The sequence below is a fragment of the Lynx canadensis genome, chromosome C1 (assembly GCF_007474595.2).
Source record: "Lynx canadensis isolate LIC74 chromosome C1, mLynCan4.pri.v2, whole genome shotgun sequence".
Taxonomy (NCBI): Eukaryota; Metazoa; Chordata; class Mammalia; order Carnivora; family Felidae; genus Lynx; species Lynx canadensis.
In genome coordinates, this window is record NC_044310.1 from 111,065,433 (window position 1) to 111,087,009 (window position 21,577).

The window sequence follows — 21,577 nt, forward strand, 5'->3', positions numbered from 1 at the left end:
CATAATAAAAACCTGTCTTCAGAGGCCAACGACTGGATTGATTAATAACCTTATAGTTCACTTCTTTTTCATGACTATTCACTCACCAGCCAAACTGACTATAAGCTAGCTTCTTCAGGGAGCCACACTTCTTTCAATGAGTGTCAGAGATGATTGATTTAACTCACTATGGGACAGCCGCTGTGCTGGGATTCGGGGGACCTGGCGGCCTGGGGTCAGCCAGCTTTGAGAGCTGGGGACAGATCTGGAGCTGAGCAGGGGACATAAGTGGGTGAGAGCTCTGGGTGTGAGACCACAGAGTGCGAGCGCCTGCAGAGTGCGTCCCCTGCCTCAACATTCTCCAGCTCCAAACTCCCTTTCTTTTCTTTTAAAAAAAAATTTTTTTTAAACGTTATTTATTTTTGAGAGACAGAAGGACACAGAGTGAGAGCAGGGGAGGGGCAGAGAGAGAAGGAGACACAGAATCCGAAGCAGGCTCCAGGCTCTGAGCTGTCAGCACAGAGCCCCACGCAGGGCTCAAACTCCCCAACTGTCAGATCATGACCTGAGCTGAAGTTGTATGCTTAACTGACTGAGCCACCCAGGCGCCCCCTAAACTCCATTTCTAAACATGTGCCGGTCAAGTAGAAGGGGTCTGTACCTCTGTACCTGGCAGGGCTGCGAGACGACTGAGGTGCCTGGTACCCAGGGAGAATCAGCTCGAAGCTGCCCCATTTCCCTTCTCCAGCGAGCAAGCAGGGCCCCCAGCACGGACAGTTGACGGGAGGAGGCTGGCCATCCTCCAAACCGAAGGGAAGCTGAGCAGCCAAACACCAGGAAGGACCAAGGGCCCCGGGCTGCAGGACCTGTGGGCAGCCCCCTCCCAGCCTGGGGTTCCTGTTCCATGAGGTGTGTGATGGGCTTGGCTGGTGACAGGCGCCCTGACCCAAGGTCACTGCTGGAAAAGAAAAAAGTCTCCAGTTACTTTTAGCCACCATATCGCTCTCGTTTAGTACTGAAAATATCCAGTCCCGTGTGAAGAAAACGTCCCTGAACTTCACTCACAGCCGAGCCCTCTGCACCCTCAGCTCTGGGCAGCTCAGGGAAGCCCATGGAGGGACGGACAGGTCGGTGTCTGTCTCTCCTGCCATGTCCTGAGTCTGGAGCTGGCAGAGGAACAGGAGGTGGCGGGAAGGGGAAGGTGGCTTCTGCCTTTAGGCCCTTTGGGCCTGAGCAGACATGCAAAGCTGACTCTCACTCCTCGGGCTTTCCTGATGAGGAACCTCCAACTGTCGCTCCAAGAAGCAGGTAGTGCCCCTCCTCCAGGTGGCTTCTTACAAGTGCCCCCCGGCCCTGGGGCACACGGGGTCCACTTCTGCCTGGGTCCCCTGGCCCCTCCAAAGTCTCCCCTTGGGCAGAATCTAAGCCCCTTGCCAGACTCTGTTGTCCCTGTTCTTGATGGACACAGTTGCTTCCCTGTGTGTCCGGGCTTGTGTGGGGAGTCTTTTGGGGGTGAGCCGGGCACCAGTGCCGGTACCCCACAGCCTGCAGGCAACGAGCGTCAGCTCCCTCTGAGTGGCTCACTCAGGCTGGGGTGAAGAGGTAACCCCAGGCAGGGGCTGGGTGAGCCGGAGTGTGGGCTGCTTGTCACCTGCTGCCTCAGCTCAGAGAGACACAGTCCTGTTGCCTTGGTCACAGCTGCTCTCACAGAGACCTTGTTATGCGCCTTCCACAGGACTCCAGGAAGCCACTCGGACTGGTCCTAGCTGACACCGGGGACAGGACAGGCCCATACTGGACAAAGTGGCAGGCATGGCTGTCTGCTCCAGCGCTTTCTTACTTTTGTGGATAAGGGTCAGAGCTGTTACCTGGAACAGGCCCTCTGAGCCCTGTCTGGAGTGGAAAGGGGGCCACTTACAGCCTGCCTGTTGTCATGTCTTCTAATTCTATGACCTTTTTTTTTTTAAAGATTTTATTTTTAAGAAATCCCTACACCCAAAGTGGGCCTTGGACTTGTAACCCTGAGATCGAGTGTCTCATACTGTACTGAGCCAGCCAGGAGCCCCTCTATGACCCTCTCTTGATTTATATTGCTAATTTAATTATACCATGATCTGTATGATGTTGTTGAAACTTGCTCTGTGGTCTCAGACAGGGTTAATGTTTTTAAATGTTGCATGTGTGCTTGTTGGGTGCAGGGCTCAACATATGTCTTATTAGGCCCGGCTTGGTGTTGTGTTGTTGAGAACAGCTGTCTGCCTATTAATGTCTGAATGCCAATTATTGGAAATGCTGTGTTCAAAATTCCCAGTACAATTGTGGGTTTATCAGTTTTTGCCTAATATATTTTGAGGTCATGTTATTAAGTGCATTCAAGTAAAGTGTTTTATTTTCCTGGTGAACCATCCATATGTCATTACCATTATTGTTATCACTGATGGCCTCCAGGCACTTTTGCCTCAAAGTGCATTTTCATCTGCCATTTACGTAGCTACTGCAGCTTTATTTTATTGCCTGGCATTTCTGTTCCTTGTTATTTCCCTTCTACCGCCCCGGCCCCTGCAGTTCTTTTATTTTCAGTCTCGCCATGGTCTTATATCCTGGATGTATCTCTTGTAAGTGCAACATAGCTGGATTGAAAAACAGTCCCATTTGGTTACCTCTGTCATTTGACTCTTTTTAAGTAGGTTTCATGCCCATCACGGAGCCCAATGCAGAGCTTTAACTCACAACCCTGAGATCAAGACCTCAGCTGAAATCAAGACTCGGATGCTTCACTGACTGAGCCACCCAGGCATCCCCCATCATTTAACTCTTAACATTTCTTGTGATCATGGATACATTTGGATTTACCTTACGTTTTATTTTGTGCTTTGTGCTTAACTTCTTCTCTCCCTCCCTCTTCTTTGATTTTCCTTTCCTGACGTCTTTTATGATTTGAGTTTTCGTTCCCTTTCCCCTCTCCCCTGGCTTGCCAATGATGCATTCTCTTCCTACTCTTTTAATGATTATCCCTAAACTTTTTTTTTTTTTAAGATTTTATTTTTAAGTAATCTCTACACCCCACATGGGGCTCAAACTCACAACCCCGAGATCAAGAGTCACACGCTCCACCGATGGAGCCACCCAGGCTCCCTTTCCCCTAAACTTTTAACGTTCATACTTTACAAAGTCTGCAATTAATCTGCGTCTCCACCTTCTCCTCGAAATGCAGGGACATCGGCAGGGTTTAATTCTGACCCCATGTTTCTGTCTTACCTGTTTCCCTTGCCCCATGTTTTAGTTTCACCTTTTTACATCCACATTATTTACTATCATAATTATGGTTTTATAGTGTAAGTACTCATTTAGATTTATATATTCACCTGGTTCTTTGTCATCCATTTATTTCCTGCATCTCAGATCCTTTTTCTGGTTTTAATTTCTTCCTTCTGAAGTACATCATTTAGAAATTGTAGCTGTCAAGATCTGTTAGTGGTATACTAGGGATGTTAGTCGACATGATTGCAGTTAACCCTGCTGTCTGGCATATTTGAAAGTTGTCAAGAGAGTAGGTGCTAAGAGTCCTCATCACAAGGAGAAAACTCCTTTTTTCTTTCTTTCTTTTATTTTTTTGTATCTATAGGAGACGAGGATGTTAACTAAACTTATCGTGGTAATCATGTCACAGTATATATAAGTCAAATTATTACATCATACACTTTTTTAATTTTAAAGTTTATTTGGAGAGATTGTTTTATTTGAGAGACATTTTATTTTGAAGTTAATTTTGAAAGACAGAGAGAGAGAGAGAGAGTGAGCATGAGCAGGGGAGGGGCAGAGAGAGTGGGAAAGAGAGAACCCCAAGCAGGCTCTGCGCTGTCAACACAGAGCCCAATGCAGGGCTCAAACTCACGACCCTGAGATCAAGATCTGAGCTGAGATCAAGGTCGATGCTTAACCAACTGAGCCACTCAGGCACCCCTATGCTGTACACTTTAAACTTATACAATGCTGTCTGTCAGTTTTATCACAATAAAACTGGAAAAAAATTCTAAGAAAAACCCTATATGAAACAAAACAAAACAAATCTATTGGTAGGAGACTCAGTTTTGCCTGGAAATGTCTGTTTCATGCTCCTTTTTTTTTTATGGTTTTAAATTTTATATAAATAGTACAATACTCCACAACCTGCTTTATTCTGCCAACATTAAGTTATGTATTCATGTTGTTACATGTAGCTCTATTTCTTTCATTTGAACTCTCCATAGTATTAATTATAGTAATATAGCACAGTGTATTTACCCATAGACTTGCAAGATGCTTTCTCTCTTTTTTTTTTAATTTATATCCAAGTTAGTTAGCATATGGGACAATAATGTTTTTAGGAGTAGATTCCAGTGATTCATCCCCTAGGTATAACACCTCATCCCAACAAGTGTCCTCCTTAATGCCCCTTTCCCATTTAGCCCATCCTCCCCACCCACAACCTCTCCAGCAACCTGTTTGTTCTCCATATTTAAGAGTCTTTCATGTTTGTCCCCCTCCATGTTTTTATATTATTTGTGCTTCCCTTCCCCTATGCTCATCTGTTTTGTATCTTAAATTCCACATATGAGTGAATTCATATGATATTTGTTTTTCTCTGACTAATTTCCTTAGCATAATACCCTCTAGTTCCATCCACGTTGTTGCAAATGGCAAGATTTCATTCTTTTTGATGACCGGGTAATACTCCATTGTGTATATATATATATATACCATGAAAGATGCTTTTTCAACTAATGGTTTATTTTAAAATGAGAGTTACTACTATGCTTTTTTTGTGAAAAAATTCAAACACCACACATATAGAATAATGAGCCTCATGTATCCAGACTCAACAATCAACTCATAGTTGATAACTTTACATTTATCTCTACTTACTAGATTTTTCTGAGGTAAACACTATACATTATATCGTTAAATGTCTTAATAGTTCAATGTACATCTCTCAAACATAAGGAATATTTAAAACAGATAACTGTAATACCACAATAACACCTAAAAAGTTAACAATGATTCATTATTATTATGAACTATCCAGTCAGTGCTCGAACATCCAATTGTCTCTTGAATATAATTTTTAACATGGTTTGAATCAGTTCAAATAAGGTCTATTTGCTAAGATTGGCTGATTTGTCTCAAGTTTTTTTTTTAGGGTTCTCCTTGTCTTCTTTTTTTTCTCTTCTTAAAATTTCCTTGTGATTTGTTTGTTGAGGAAACCAAGTCATTTGTCCTGTGAAATCCTCCACAGTCTGAATGCTGCTGATGTCATCCTTCTTGTATCATTTAGGATGTTCTTCTATTCTTTATTTTCCCCGCATATCTGTGGCTGGATCTAGAGGCCACCCTCATCATTGAGTAATTGAGTTGAGTAAGAAACTCCACATTGGTAATTATTCTCTCTCAACACTTTGAAGATATTATTGCATTGTCATGATGTTTTGGTTATTGTTGTTGAGAAGTCTGAGGTCAGTGTAGGCAATTTATCTTTTCTGTCCAACTGTCCTTGGCCTTGGAGTCCTATGATTAAATTATTTTTATTTATCTTACATAGAGCTCATTATAATCCCTGAATTGGAAGATTCATGTCCTTCATCAAATCTGGAAAATTCTCAGCCATTACTTTTTGAAAAAATTTCTTTTTCCTTTTCTCTCCGTACTCTCCTACAGGAACTTCTATTAAATGTAAGTTGGCTCTTCTCATTTTGCCTTCCATGTCTCTTATCTTTTCTTTCAGGACTCCCATCTCTGTCTCTCCTGAGTGGTATTCTTAAGAATGTCTTCAGACTTATTTTCCAGTTTATTATTGTTCTTTCAGCTGTGTTTTATATGCTACTGAACACATCCATTGAGTGTTCCATTTCAATAACCATTGTTTTCCATTCCATAAATGCTATTTAGTTCATTTTCCTGCATGCCTGGTAACATATTTTAATAATATCTTGCTCCTTTGCTACACTTTGATTCCTTCCTTATTCTTGTTTAAAAAAATGTTTATTCATTTTGAGAGAGAGAGAGAAGCGTGTGCACAGAGGAGGGACAGAGAGAGGGAGAGAGAGAATCCCAAGCAGGTTCCCACTGTCAGCGCAGAGGCTGATATGGGGCTCAAACACAGGAACCATGAGATCATGACCTGAGCCTAAATCAAGGGTCAGACACTTAACTGACTGAGCCACCCAGGCACCCCCGATTCCTTCTTTTATTCTTTACTAAATTTAAAGATACTTATTTTATAATCTGATCAACTTGTTCTGTTATTGAGAGTTCTTAGGAGTCCAGTTCAATGGCTCACTGTTTCCTTTGACTCTTGCTCACAATGGCTAGTTTCTTCACTTGCTTTGTGGTTTTGGATTATGCATCCCTATCGGCAGTGCCTCATCTGTAGAGCACATGCAGCCCAGATTGAGGGTGTGTTCATCCAAAGGAACTTTATATTTGCATTTTCCAGATGCATCCAGGGTATTAATGCTTGAGACAGCTATTTTCTTATTTCTTGGCAGTTGGTTTCTTGGACGATGAATGAGGGCACCTCTGTGGCTGTGTTATTCTCATGGGAACGTTATGAGACAGTCCGGACAAACTCCTTTGTCATTTTGCCACCAGAAAGATTTTTATTTATCTCTGAAGTCAGCCCTTTAGAGTCTCTGGCTTTGTGGGGGGCTCAGTTCTAACTCAGTGCTCAGGGCATGTCTCCTGCCCTCACGGCAGGTGGGCTCTCTTCCTTGTATTCTTCCCTCTCAATCCAGCATGTCTTGTATATGTTCCTGGAGCATAAGAGCAAAGAGAAGGATGGCTCCGGTGCCCCATGTGGGGCACGTTTTGGAACAAACACAAGTGCAGGAAGTGAGGTCTTGAATATGAATGATCTTGATGGGTTCCAGGGTCGGTGGCATCACACACGATGGCAGTGGCCAAACACCCCATCCTGTGCATTTCTTGGGAGGCCATCTAGAAGAGGCAGAAGATTTTAGTCACTGCCAAATGCTTTGTTTTCTCTAAAGGCTCTAATTTAGCTCTTGGATAAGAAAAACCCTCTCTAGAACTCTCCTGGTTCATTTCATGCTGAGGAGCCAACCCTGTGTCAGCCACTGGGCAGGCAGGAGAGCAGTGGGAGCAGAAGGCTCCATAGAGAGTGAACCCGCTGTCATGAGTAAGTGCTGGCCTCCAGGGCAGGTCTGCGTTTGTTGGAGTGGTAAAACCACGAGGACTCCCCGGGTACCCAGAGTGGGTTTTTAAATGTCAGGCATGTGGTAGGTGGTTGTGTTAATATTACCACCCATATGGATTTTAAATTATAGCCTCAGTGAAAAGCGAGGATTACAGCGTGGCTTGCAGAGGCCTTCCTGGATCCCCCAGAGCCTGAGTGGGATCCGAGAGGCAACCACGAGTGGGCTGTTCCTGCAACGTGATGTCAAGACAACCCCAAGGGACCCCCAACGATGTTTGAAAGTGCCTTCTGTGTGACAGAACATATGGCCAGAACATATTTCACTCAAAACTAAAATTTTTTTAAATGTTTATTTATTTTTGACAGAGAGAGAGAGAGAGAGAGGGGGCTGGGGAGGGGCAGAGAGAGAGGGAGACACAGAACTCAAAGCAGGGCTCCAGGCTCCACGCTGCCAGCACAGAGCCTGACATGGGGCTCGAACTCACAAGCTGTGAGATCATGACCTGAGTGTTGGACCCTTAGCTGACTGATCTACCCAGGCACACCTAAAACTAAATTTTTAAAAAGAAAACATACAAACTGTTTTGGCTTTTGGTGGAGTCAGAGAGAGACAAGTTACACCCTCCTCCAGGGTGTGGAAGCAATTTCCATAAATAGATTATTCCGGAAGAGCAGCATGGGGCTCTGTGAGCAAATGACCCCCTGCTCCCTGCTAGCCCTGCCTCAAGGAAGACCAGGAGACAGGAGCCATAACTGTGATCTATCCGGGCAGCAGGTGGGCACCAAAGTTGTGTCTCACTATAATCCCAAGCACCACTGCCAGGTGAGGCTTCCCCAAACACTTGCTATCCTCACCCTGCCCTGAAGCTCTTGAGATGAGTTGCAGGACGCTGGACACACCTCTGGGCTTTGATGCAGACACATGGAGGTTTGGGTCTGTCTAGACCTCAGTTCGGTTCAGCACTTGACTCTGGCAAGCAGTCCAGGACCTTGAGGTCTTCATGTAAACACAACAGATGGAATAGCTATCTTGCTGGGTCAGGGTTAGGTAGGAAGGATGCTGCGGGCCTTTCCCTGCAGTAATTAATGAAGCAGGTGGCATGGGTAACCAGTCAGCACTAACTGCAGTCCAGTAAATCCGAGGGGGGGCACGCTGATTTCTGAGTCACGGGTTAGTGTGGTTCTGAGGACAGGAACCACTTGTGGGCTGGTCCTGGGGGATTGAGCCATTCCAAAGTCATGGCTCAGATGGGAAAAGGGCAAAAGGGACTGGGGTGAAGTCCAGGTGGCCTCAGAGGCCACTGGCAGAGAGGAAGCGCACAGCGTGGTGTGTGGGCTGCAGCTGGGCCCGAGTCCTGGCCTCCCTGCTGACACACTGCAGGACTTGGGAAGTGACCAGGCCTCCCTGTGCCTGGATCCTCACTGGCCCGCCTCTGGTGGCAGTGCTGACCTCTCAGAACTTCCTGGGAGGCTGTCTGGCCCTGGGAAGAAGGTCTATTATCATGATTCTCTCTGAGTCTGTTTCTTCCCTCCCTTCCCCCCTGCCGGCACATTCTGTTTTACCAGAGCCCGTGCTGACCTGCGGCTCCTGAGGACACAGCTTCTTCACTTTCCCGTGTGGCCCTGATGCTCCCCATGGCTTCTGTTCCCCATCTCAGCTCATGCTGGAGCCGGCTCGGCCCTGGCTGCCATCTGGTCCCGTGCTGGCTCATGGGAGCTGACTGTTGTGTTTTAAGCTATGCTCAGAATCGATCATGGCAAACACGACTCCAGTGGCCTCTGATGCCAGCTTCCTGGAGTTGGGCCAAGTTTTACGGGTTAAGGACGCTGTCCTTTGCAAGACTGCCCTCACTTCAGACACCTGGCACCAGTTCAAGGGTCCCCAGGCCACCCTCACATCTGACCACCTGGCTACAGATTTAGGGGTTCTCACCACCCCCTCAGATTCAATAATTACTAGAAGACTCACAGAACTCAAGAGATTGCTGCACTTATGACTGCAGTTTTATTATGATGCAGGGATGCTAATCAGAACCAGTCAAGGTGAGAGATGCATCAAGGGGAGATGCCCCCAGGGATACATTATCTTCCTGGCACATCGACGTTGCCGGCCAAGGAAGCTCGCCCGAGCTTTGGTGTCAGAGTTTTTATTGGGATTTCATTATGTGGTCATGATTGATTGAACTGGGGGCCATGTTACTCCATTTCCTGCCCCCTTTCCCCCCAGGGTCAGGCTGATGTCATATCACTCAAAATCCCAACCCTGTAATCACATGGTTGGTTTCTCTGGCATCACCAGCCTCCTTCCTGAGTCACCTTGCTAGCATAAACCATCAGGTGTGGTCCAAGGGATCTGCCATAGATAACACTGGGGACATTCCAGGGGTTTAGGGGCTGCCTCCCAGGAACCAGGGGCAAAGGCCAGACTGTTTCTCTATTATATATAATAAACTCCAAGTTAGTGCCCATTGTCTCTCCAACCACTGCTCCTTTCCATGGTTCCCCACCCCTGTTTCTAAGAGCAAACACTGGACAGACCAGATTCATCTTTCCCCACCAGGCAATGTCCCAATTTGGGAGTAAACCTCTGATCAAGTGTTGCTGGTTCAATCAAGGGGGACAGGAGATGGGACATCTAGTCTTTCTTCAACTATAGCCATGAAGTGGCCAATTTCCTGTCACTAGGGCTCCGGGAGCAGAGGGTACCCTGATTGGTATATTTGCTGTGTTAGGGAAGAAATGTCAGATATGCAATCAGGTGGGGTGGTTTTCATTTTGGCTCCTTAAGGTGCTTTGACATCACACTTTTCTCCAGGGAGGCTCATCTTGTCTCTCTCTCTTTCTTAAAAAAATTTCTTCACCAGTGTTCTCAGTCTTGTGGCCCATGCACACAGCCTGCCCTGTGGGGTCTCCTTCCCACCTGCGGTTCACTATTCTGAGGCTAAGACCAAGGAGGTGGATCGAGTGTGTTTTCAGAAATCAAGACATCAACATTTTTCTTGGGGCGCCTGGGTGGCGAATTTGGTTAAGCCTCTGACTTCGACTCAGGTCACGATCTCGTGGTTCGTGAGTTCAAGCCCCACATCCGGCTCTGTGCTGACAGCTGGGAGCCTGGAGCCTACTTCGGATTCAGTGCCTCCCTCTCTCTCTGCCTCTCCCCACTCATGCTCTGTCTCTCTCTCTGTCTCTCAAAAATAAATAAACATTAAGAAAAAGACAATTGTCTCAAAAACAACAAATATTATGAAGCATCTACTTTGTAGTAGGTTACGAGGAGGAAGAAGTGTATAAAGCTCCAGAATGGCTGTCTGATGGAAAGAAAATATGAGCCACATATGCAATTCTACAGCCACACTAAAAATGTAAGAAGAGACAGGCCAAATTAACTTTAATCATGTGTTTTTAATTTCTTTTTAAATGTTTATTTATTTTTGAGACAGAGAGAGACAGAGCATGAATGGGGGAGGGTCAGAGAGAGAGGGAGACACAGAATCCAAAGGAGGCTCCAGGCTCCGAGCTGTCAGCACAGAGCCCGACACAGGGCTCAAACTCACAGACCTTGAGATCATGACCTGAGCCTAAGTCGGACACTCAACTGACTGAGCCACCCAGGCGCCCCTTAATCATGTGTTTTAAAAAAATTTTTAATTCAAGTGAGTTAACAGGGTAGTCTTGGCTTCAGGAGTAGAGCCCAGTGATTCATCTCTTACATATGACACCCAGTGCTCATCCCAACAAATGCCCTCCTAATGCCCGTCACCCATTTAACCCATCCCCCCCACCCACCTTGCCCCTTACCCAATAAACCCAAAATATCTTTTCAATATGTAATTGATGTAAAAATTACTAATGAGATATTTTACAACTTGTTTTTCAATGTGTTCAAGATCTGCTGTGTACTTTATGCTCACAGCACAGCTCAGTGTGAACGAGCCCCAACTCAAGTGCTCAATAGCCTTCTGGGGTCAATGGCTGCTGTATTAGATACACAACTACATGTTTATTATATATATATATATATATATAAAACATAATTTAATATATTTAATGTTATAACATATATATAGTATGTGTGTATATGAACACATGTATATACGTATGCATATGTGTGTATATATATGTATGTACATATATGATCTGTTTTCTCTCGTAGAGTAACAACATTGGAGAAAAGCATCCTCAGGAGGCCCTGAGCCTATATCCTGGTTCCACTGCTTCCTGGCAAGTTACTAGTCTTCCCAAGCCACTGCTTTCTTCCCTTGTGTCACACGGGTAATAATACCTACACAGAATGGTTGGGAGGGGTAAATGAGACTCTATATGGCACGGGGCAGGTGATTAATAAATAGCTTATTCCCCTGTTCTAAGATACTTGAAGTAGGGACACGGATAAGGATGGTAAGTTGGATCCTGACCCACCTTGACCAGAATTACTCCTCTTCTTCTTCTTCTTCACTAGGAAAAAGTATTATTTTAACAACGTTATTAACAGTAGGTACTATACTTACTCCTGACCTTGAAGTTCCAGCTAATGCATGCTGGAAGCTAGATTCAAACCCTGGTCTGTCTCATGCCAGAGCTCACACACTTAACAGTTCAACATCCCACCTCCCTTCAAAACTCAGCTGGGAAGACAGAAGAATAATGAACAAACGTACAAAGGATCCTTAATTCTGTGAATAATTCTTTGTCTTAACTTAGCTACCTTGTATTGATTAAATCTCTCAATAAAAATGTGTTTTAATGTCTGAAACGTGTTTAATTTGTTTTTTTTTAGCTAAATATTAGTTTTTAAAAATTAGTTCTGATAGGTGTTTATTTTTATTTTTTTATTATATCTTTAAAAAAATTTTTTTAAACTTATATCCAAGTTAGTTGGCATATAGTGCACTAATGATTTCAGGACTAGGTTCCAGTAATTCAACCCCTATGTATAATCCCAGTGCTCATCCCAACAAGTGTCTTCCTTAATGCTCCTTACCCATTTAGCTCATCCCCCACCCACATCCCCCGCAGCTCTCAGTTTGTTCTCTGTATGAGTCTTTTATGTTTTGTCCTCCTCCTTGTTTTTATATTATTTTTGCTTCCCTTCCCATATGTTCATCTGTTTTGTATCTTAAATTCCACATATAAGTTAAGACATATTTGTTTTTCTCTGACTAATTTCACTTAGCATAATACACTCTAGTTCTTTCCATGTAGTTGCAAATGGCAAGATTTCATTCTTTTTGATTGCCGAGTAATACTCCATTGTGTGTGTGTATATATATATATATATACACACACACATTGTATATACAATATATATATACACCGTGTATGTGTGTGTGTGTGTGTGTGTACCACATCTTTATCCATTCATCTGTTGATGGACATTTGGGCTCTTTCCATACTTTGGCTATTGTCAATAGTGCTGCTATAAACATTGGGGTGTATGTGCCCCTTTGAAACAGCACATCTGGATCCTTTGGATAAATACCTAGTAGTGCAATTGCTGGGTTACAGGGTAGTTCCATTTTTAATTTTTTGAGGAATTTCCATACTGTTTTCCAGAGTGGATGCACCAGTTTGCATTCCCACCAGCAGTGCAAAAGAGAGCCTCTTTCTCCTCATCCTTGCCAACATCTGTTGTTGCCTGAGTTAATTTTAGCCATTCTGACTGGCGCGAAGTGTGGTATCATTGTGGTTTTGATTTGTATTTCCCTGATAATGAGTGATGTTGAGCATTGTTTCAGGTATCTGTGAGACATCTGGATCTCTTCTTTGGAGAAATGTCTATTAATGGCTTTTGCCCATTTCTTCACTGGATTATTTGTTTTATGGGTGTTGAGTTTGGTAAGTGCTCTATAGATTTTGGATACTAACCCTTTATCTGCTATGTCATTTGCAAATATCTTCTCCCATTCCATCAGTTTCCTTTTAGTTTTGCTGATTGTTTCCTTTGCTGTGCAGAAACAATTTTCATTTTTCTGCCTGCCGCTGTCCAGTTTTTCCAACACCACTTGCTGAAGAGACTGTTTTTATTCCATTGGATATTCTTTCCTGCTTTGTGAAAGGTTAGCTGGCCTCACATTTGTGGGTCCATTTCTGGGTTCTTTATTCTGTTCCATTGATCTGAGTGTTTTTGTGCGAGTACCATACTGTCTTGATGATTACAGCTTTGTACTACAGCTTGAAGTCCGGGATTGTGATGCCTCCTACTTTGTTTTTTTTTTTTTCTTCTCAAGATTGCTTTGGCTATTTGGGGTCTTTTCTGGTTCCATAAAAATTTTAGGATTATTTGTTCTAGCTCTGTGAAGAATGCTTGTGTTACTTTGATAGGGATTGCGTTGAATATGTAGATTGCTTTGGGTAGTATCAACATTTTAACAATATTTGTTCTTCCTATCCAGGAGCATGGAATCTTTTTCCTTTTTTGTGTGTGTCTTCTTCGATTTCCTTCTATAGTTTTCAGTGTATAGATTTTTCACCTCTTTGGTTAGATTTATTCCTAGGTATTTTATGGCTTTTGGTGCAATTGTAAATGGGGTTGATTCTTTGATTTCTTTTTCTGTTGCTTCATTATTGGTGAATAGGAATGCAACTGATTTCTGTGCATTGATTTTGTACCTGCGACTTGGTTGAATTCATGGATCAGTTCTAGCAGCTTTTTGGTGGAATCTTTTGGGTTTTCCATATAGAGTATCATGTCATCTGTGAAGAGTGAAAGTTTGACTTCCTCCTGGCTGATTTGGGTGACTTTTATTCCTTTGTGTTGTCTGCTGAGGCTAGGACTTCCATACTATGTTGAATAACAGTGATGAGAGTGGACATCGCTGTTGTGTTCCTGACCTTAGGGGGAAAGCTCTCAGTTTTCCCCCATTAAGGACGATATTAGTGGTGGGTCTTTTGTATATGGCTTTTATGATCTTGAGGTATGATCCTTCTACTTCTACTTTCTTGAGGGTTTTTATCAAGAAAGTCTGCTTTATTTTGTCAAATGCTTTCTCTGCATCTATTGAGAGGATCATGTGCTTCTTGTCCTTTCTCTTATTGATATGATGTATCACATTGATTGTTTTGTGGATATTGAACCATCCCTGCATCCCAGGTAAAAATCCCACTTGGTAGTGGTGAATAATTCTTTTAATGTATTTTGATCTAGTTGGCTAGTAGCTTGTTGAGGATTTTTGCATCCATATTCATCAGGGAAATTGGTCTGTAGTTCTCCTTTTTAGTGGGGTCTTTGTCTGATTTTGGAATCACCACTTTAACCAGAATTCTAATCAAATCACAAGGTCACATCCAGTCAACAAAGACCAGTGTCTGTTGTGTGGGCTAAGGTTTCCAAGTGTGTAGCAGCTAGAAGGCTAGTTTCACAGGCTGTCTGTATAACTTGTTAATGTATCAGAGTTATCTATGATCAATTACATTTGGGGAACAATCAGGTTTCTTTCCTGCAGGACTTCTCAAGGCCTGAATATGTTAGCATATTAGTAGGCTTTGTGAATCTCTAAAAGTGAGATATGTCCAGATGTATTTGACCATGTAGTCTTTTTTTTATAGAACATCTCAAGGAGAGATGGGCAACATCTTTTTAAGCTTCCTGCCATATATATTATATGTGTATATATAATATACATATAATATATTTATATACAGACATATATGTGTACACACACACATATATACTTTGTGTATGTTAAAAGAAATTTATTTTTATTTTTTAAATGTTCATTTTTGAGAAAGAGAGAGAGAGAAAACAAGTGATTAGGGAAGGGGCAGAGAGAGAGAGAGAGAGAGAGAGACAGAGGATCCAAAGTAGGCTCTGCTCTGACAGCAAAGAGCTGGATGCAGGGCTCAAACTCACAAACTGTGAGATCAAGATCTGAGTTGAAGTTGGACGCGCCCCAACAAAAATTTAATTTCTCTTAGATGAATGCTTCAAAGAGGGATTTCAAGGTCATATAGTAATTACAATTTTAACTTTATAAGAGACTGCCAGACTGTTTTCCAGAATGGCTGCACCAGCAAAGTATGAGAGTTCCAATTTCTCCACATTTTCTTTCTTTCTTTCTTTCTTTCTTTCTTTCTTTCTTTCTTTCTTTCTTTTCCTTTCTTTCTTACTTTATTCATTAAATATTTATTTAGCACTCCACAGTGGAGCCATGTTTACCAAAGGTGGGGTCTCATAGACCATCAGCACCAGCATATCTTGGAATTTTTTTTTCCTTTATAGTAAGTGCACTCCTTAATCCCCACAACCTGTTTAACCCACCCCCCCACCCACCTCCCCTCTGGTAACCATCATTGTTTTCTATGGTTAAGAGTCTATTTCTTGGTTTACCTCTCTCTCTCTTTTCACCCATGCTACTGTGTTTTGTTTCTTAAATTCCACATATGAATGAAATCATATGGTATTTGTCTTTCTCTGACTGACTTATTTCATTTAGCATTATACTCTCTAGATCCAACCACATTGCTGCAAATGGCAAAGATTTCACTCTTTATGACTAATATATCATTAGTATGGAATAATATACTAATATTCCTTTCATCTATACACCTTTCATGTATATACCTATACATCTTTCTTATCCATGCATCTATTTATGGGCACTTGGGCTGCTTCCATAGTTATTATTCATAATGCTGCAATAAATATAGGGGTGCGTGTATCCCTTTGAATTAATGATTTTATATTTTTAGGGTAAATACCCAGTAGCTGCAATTATTGGATCATAAGGTATTCTTAGTTTTAATTTTTTGAAGAAGCTCCATACTGTTTCCCACAGTGGCTGTACCAGTTTGCATTCTCACCAACAGGGCAAGGGGGTTCCCCTTTATCCACATTGTCGCCAACACTGGTTGTTTCTTGTGTTGTTGATTTTAGCCATTCTGACAGGTGTGAGATGATATCTCATTGTAGTTTTGATTTGCATTTCCCTGCTGATGAGTGATGTTGAGCATCTTTTCATATGTCTGTTGGCCATCTGGATGTTTTCTTTGGAGAAATGTCTGTTCATGTCTTCTACCCATTTTTTCATTGGATTTTTGTTTTGTTGTTTTTTGAGTGTTGAGTCATACCAGTTCTTTATATATTTTGGGTACTAACCCTTTATCAGATATGTCATTTGCAAATATCTTCTCTCATTCAGTAGGTTGCCTTTTAGTTTTGTTGATTGTTTCCTTTCCTGTGCAGAAACTTTTTATTTTGATGTAGTCCCCTGTGATTTATATTAGTTATTTAAGAATCATAAGCATGCCTTGGCTTGTCTTTATTTCCCTGGTCACACTGGTTTGGGTTTATGCTCAAATGAAAAGACTGTCTGTGGGGGCAGCTGGGTGGCTCAGTTGATTAATCATCTGACTTTGGCTTAAGTCATGATCTCGCAGTCTGTGAGTATGAGCCCCATGACAGGCTCTGTACTGACAGTGCGGAGCCTGGAGCCTGCTTTGAGTTCTGTGTCTCCCTCTCTCTCTGCCCCTCCCCTGCTCACATGCACACTCTCTCTCAAAAATAAATAAACATTAAAAAAACAACAATAAAAAGAAAGATTGCCTATGAATATGAGTCTTAAGGTACGTTAGATTAAATATCCCAAATTTGTAGAATGATGCTGTATTAGGGCTAGAAGACCCAGAGGGGATGCCTGGTTCCACCTCTCCTCTTCCGGCCCTCCTGAGCTTAGGCACATGGCTTGACTACCTTCTTCCCATGACCCGTGGTTGTGCCGAGAAACCAGCTCCTTCACTGGGGACCAACTGTTGATAGACAGTCTTTCCTTACCCAGGCCAGGTGTGTATCTTGGAGCGGGTCCCATCCTTTCCACATGGCAGCCCCTCATTCAACACGTGTGGATGCTGCTTCTGTCTCCGTGAAGTCTTGTCTTTTCCAGGTCTTTTCTCAGCCATGACTCATGCTGTGGCTTTCAACTCCCTTGCCACCGTGGCCCCTTCCTTCTTCCTTCGGATGTGCTCCATCTGATGTGTTCTTAAAGCATGATCCTCAGAGCTGGGTCCAGGATCCAAGGGAAATGCTGAGGTGGGCTTGGCCAATGCCTCCTTTGTTCAAGGTGTTGTCCACCTACTGAGGCAACCAAGATGTGGTCAGCCCTCTGGAAACCTGGCAAAGGCTTAGCCCCATCTTTCCTCCCACATGAACCACCCTTCACCCTGGATCCTCCCCCCACATTCTGTCCCTGCCAGATTTTACCTTTGTTGGCTTCAGCCTGTTGAGCCGATGGGATCACTTTTATATCCTGGTTTTGTTAACTCAAGCGCTGCATGGCTCTGCGGGCCCTGTGTGGGTCACAGTTTTGGCAACCACAACCCCTATGTCCGTGCAAGTCCTTGACAGAAACATATGGAGCTGATGGCCACAGGCCCTCCAGCCTCTGCGTGGGTACTGGGTCTTGTTGCATTGCTCTCCACTCTTCACTTCTCGGAGTCCCTGTGACTGAGGCCGTCTGCCCCTCTCCTCTGTTTCCCAGGTCGTCCCCCCCCCCCCGCCACCGTAGCAGTTCTCTGGGGTTACTGCTCGTCTCGAACCCCCTCCGGACGCTCACCAGGCCCTGGCTGCTGTGGCCTGCATGGCAAACCCCCTCTCTGCCTCATACGCCCCCTCTCTTGCTGCCTGAGCTTCAAGACCCTGCCTGACATTCCCGCTCTCCCTTTCTGTGGAGCTCTGCCAGGTGCAGTGTGGACAAGGGAGAAGCCCCCTCTCCCCCACTCTGAGCCTCTCTTGGCCCCTCACTCTGAGTCTTTGCAGATGGGGCACAGACGTGGGGCTCATGTCCCTCCAGGGACTCTGTGCAAAACTTTCTCCTTACCTGCCTGGGGGGTTCCTCTGGCTGCGTTTAGTTTGGCACAATCATGGCTGGAGAATTGTTGCCTTTTCCCACGGGCTTTCTTCTTCTTTCTCTTAGTCTTCACCACCTGCCTCCTGGAATGCGTTTATTATCCCCAGATTTCAGATAAGAAAACAGAAGCTCAGAGATTAAATAGCTTGCTCAAAAATTATAATGACAGTAAATCGCAGGTCTAGGTTTGAATCCAAGTTGCCCACGCAGTCAGCAGATATTAACTGGGCACCTACTGCAAGCTGTCTGCTTCCAAAGCCCATGTGTTTTGTATGTAGTGAGCTGCCTCTCAAACTGCGAAGTAGGACTGGACGGAAGGAGAGGCCTGGGGCGGGGGCCAGGCCCGCAAGGGAGGCACTGCTCCAGTCCCACCACTAGGTGGAGCTGCTGGCCCGACCGTCCCAGGCCAGCGCGGGATAAACTGCCAATCCCCACTCAGCCCCTCTCGGGGCCCACGTTGTTCCTGGAAGAGGGGGAGCTCCAGTCATGCCAGGAGAGTACTTTCAAGCGGCCAGGAAGCCACCAAGAGAGTTACTGCATCACAGAAATCTGGAGCCTGAGGGGACTTGGAGATCCCAGTCTCAAGACGTGCACTTTGATTTCTCACAAGTTGCAGCTCTAGAAGTGTCCAGGAAGCTCCAGAAGACTCCAGGAGGCGGGTGGGGCCAAGAAGAAGATGTTGGCGGATAGACCTTTGGCCCCACTTCTACTGGCAGGAGGTCGATGGAGATGATCCTGGAACTGTGGAATTAATTTTTAGAGTTTCTTCTTTTTTTTCCTGCAAACTTAATTTTGAAAAATTTCAAGCCTATAGAAAAATTGAAAGAATAGTACAGGGAACACCTATTTCTGTCTCACCAAGATTCACTACTTAACATGTGGTCATGCCTGACTGGTCTCTTTCTCACACTGTGTGTGTGTGTGTGTGTGTGTATAAAACATAACAGTTGCAGACATGGTACTTCTCTTCTGAACATTTCATCGTGTCTCCCTCTTTTTTTTAATGGGAACTCTATTTTACTATATATATATATAGTTTCAGGAGGAGGACCCAGTGATTCATCACCTACATATAACACCCAGTGCTCATCCACAAGTGCCCTCCTTAATGCCCATCACCCATTTAGCCCATTCCCACACCCAACTGCCCTCCAGCAAACCTCAGTTTGTTCTTTAAGATTTTCTTATGGTTTGCTTCCCTCTCTGTTTTTATTTTTCCTCCCCTTCCCCTATGTTCATTTGTTTTTTTTCTTAAATTCCACATATCAACATGCCTCTCCTAAAGACAAGGACATTCCCTGACACAGCCCTGATGCTGTTCTTGGTGGTATTGCTTTTTAAGAAGGGAAAATGTACTTGGCTTAAGAACTTGAAAAATCCCCAGTGAGATCTGGTTGCCAAGAATGAAAACATTAGGAAGCCAGTTTAAAAGATTCATCCTTCCCTCACGTGTTTTGAGAGAAATTTTAGACTTGGCAGCAGATTCGGCTGGGTGCCCCTGAGGATAGGCTTGTGTCTGACCACCACCCGCCAAGAGGTGGATTTACAAAAGATAGAGCTCCTGGGGCCTTGGCAGGCAGGGGCTCTGTGCATGGTGGATAACACAGGCATGGCGGAAGACACAGCATGGCGGCTACCCTGCCTTGGCCCAGCACCAGGCCAGTGGGCCCAGAGGCAGCGCTCACAAGGTTCTGAACGCAAGGACATAGCCCACCGTGGGGTCCAGGAGCAGGAAGAGGCTCAGCTGCCCCCAAAAAGGGCCTGGGGGAGTGATTCTCAGAGAAACATTGGCTGGGGCAGAACACTGAAGAAATGTCTTTTTCCAAAGCAGGGAACTGGGGTAGGGGCTAGTGATCAGCATGGGGTGCTAGCATTGCCCTTGCTTAAAGGAAGCAGGGAGTGGGAGCTCTTGAGAGGGAGTTTGACACCACATTTCCTCTTGGACAGGATAGGGGAGAAGGCAGAGCACAGAGCTGGGCCGAAGGCCCACTGTTCCAGACCCAGCTTGAGCTGGTCGGCACATGAAGGGCAGTGAGGAGCTGCCATTTGCTTTCTGGGAAGGAAACTTCCATTGAGACATGTAGCCCCAGCCTGAGTGGAAGCTTCTAGGGACTACTACCCTAATCACTGCCCTGGCCAAGAAGGCTCTGTGTTATAATAGCTGGGCCCTGTTGGAAGACAGGTGGACCTTTGGGAGGTCAGGGACCCTCTCTAGGTTGCTGCTTGCATGTTCCGCGGCCTCTGGAAGGATCTCTGAGTTTCTGTCCACACCCTTCAACCTGTCCTGGGCAGTCTGTCTTGATTGCACGCCATGAGATCAAGCTTGGTTTTCAGGCTTCTTGACATTTGAAGGCAGATCAGAGAAGGAGGACACACATTCAAACTGTTCTTAAAATAAATATGTACATAGATATACTCAGCCAGGAATCAATCCAGACTAATTGGGCATTGATATTTGGCAAAGGTCCCACACCACAGAGGTGGGAAGGGGCCTAGGTGATGTCTGTTCCCCAGCACGCACAGGCAGCAGGGGCCTGGGCTCACTGGGCTCTCAGTGCCCTGGGGTCCAGGGTCCATGTGCTTTGATGTCCCGGCCTGCCTTTGGTGGTCTGCTCTCCACCCGCTGTTCTCCTGGCAGATGCCATGTCTGGACAGAGGCCACGTCTCTTGGTGTGTGCTATTTCAGCAGAGGCACCCGTGTTCTGAGGGCAGGGCTGTTTCTGGGGTCTTTTATCTAAGAAATCTCCCTGGGGACGCAGAGCAGCTGGTGTCTCCCCTTCTCTTTGCAGCCCATCCCTAGCTTCTTTGGAAACATGCTGCTGTTCCCTTTTGCCCTCCTCGTGGGATGAACACACCAGCAGGGAGTTTGCGCACAAACTTTCCTGTGTCCGTATGTTGGCGGACCCAACAGTGATGGAACTTCAGGGCCAATGGAGGACCGACCACTCCTACCGTGGGAACAGCTGACCTCCCGCTTCAGATGCTGGATGTGAAGCTGGTGGGTAATCATGGCGCCAAAGTGAGACCTAGGGATGCCCGGCCACCGCCACGGGGGAGTGGTTTCTCCCACTGTTTGGTCTTCAGAGCTCGTTAAACTCTTGAAAGTGCTAAAAGTCCTAAAGAGCTTTAGCTCATGTTGATCATATTCATAGATATTTAGGATATTAGAAATTAAAATAAAAAATAACTAGAAAACTTAATCTTTTCATTGAGTACTTTTATTCTCTGGCCCTTAGTATCCTCAGCTGCTTCAAAATGTGCCCTCTGCCATCTGTCACCTCTGCTCCCTGCTCAGAGGCTGCAGGCTTTCGTTTGATCTACCCCTTCTTTGCAGGTGCCCGGGCAGCAGAAGTCTCACTCAGCCAGTGCAGCTGGTCTCAGGGAGGAAAAGTAATAGGTGATCTCAGTATGTCTTACTAAGGTGTACATGACTGCTAGCCTCATCTCGTCTAGGAAAAACCTCATCAGAAGAGGAGTCAGATTAATACAAATAATTCCCTCCCTCTTTGGCTTTTCCAGCAACATGACAATAGAATGAACATTCTACCCATCTATGTGGGAGTCT

General features: G+C 44.7%; 1 long non-coding RNA gene across 1 annotated transcript; it reads left to right on the forward strand.

Moving 5' to 3' along the window:
• The first annotated feature begins 13,189 nt into the window (after positions 1–13,189).
• Positions 13,190–21,112, forward strand: LOC115520716. The gene is made up of 2 exons (XR_003970851.1): positions 13,190–13,227; positions 20,802–21,112. It is a non-coding gene; the product is annotated as an uncharacterized LOC115520716 (long non-coding RNA).
• The last annotated feature ends 465 nt before the right edge of the window (positions 21,113–21,577 follow it).